Source organism: Buceros rhinoceros, unplaced genomic scaffold (assembly GCF_000710305.1).
Source record: "Buceros rhinoceros silvestris isolate BGI_N320 unplaced genomic scaffold, ASM71030v1 scaffold43196, whole genome shotgun sequence".
Classification (NCBI taxonomy): domain Eukaryota; kingdom Metazoa; phylum Chordata; class Aves; order Bucerotiformes; family Bucerotidae; genus Buceros; species Buceros rhinoceros.
The window spans coordinates 1-258 of NW_010416515.1; positions in this window are offsets into that span (position 1 = coordinate 1).

Sequence of the window (258 nt, forward strand, 5' to 3'; positions counted from 1 at the left end):
AGTCCCGTCGGACAGGAAAGAGTTGGAAGGCAAAGCTGAGCCACTGAGGGGTTTCACTTCCCAGTTTCTGATGTGGTCACAGGGTTCACCTTGGTGCAGGTTCCCCCCACGCCAAGGCAGTAACGTGTTTTAATAAAGAATTAATGCAACCAAGTTCTCAAGGCACCTGGTTTCAGGTGACGGCTTCGTAGATGCTTCTGCGCTGGGTTTGTCCCTGTTGCTGCCGCGGCCGGACGCGCCCGTGCCCTTATCTGTTCC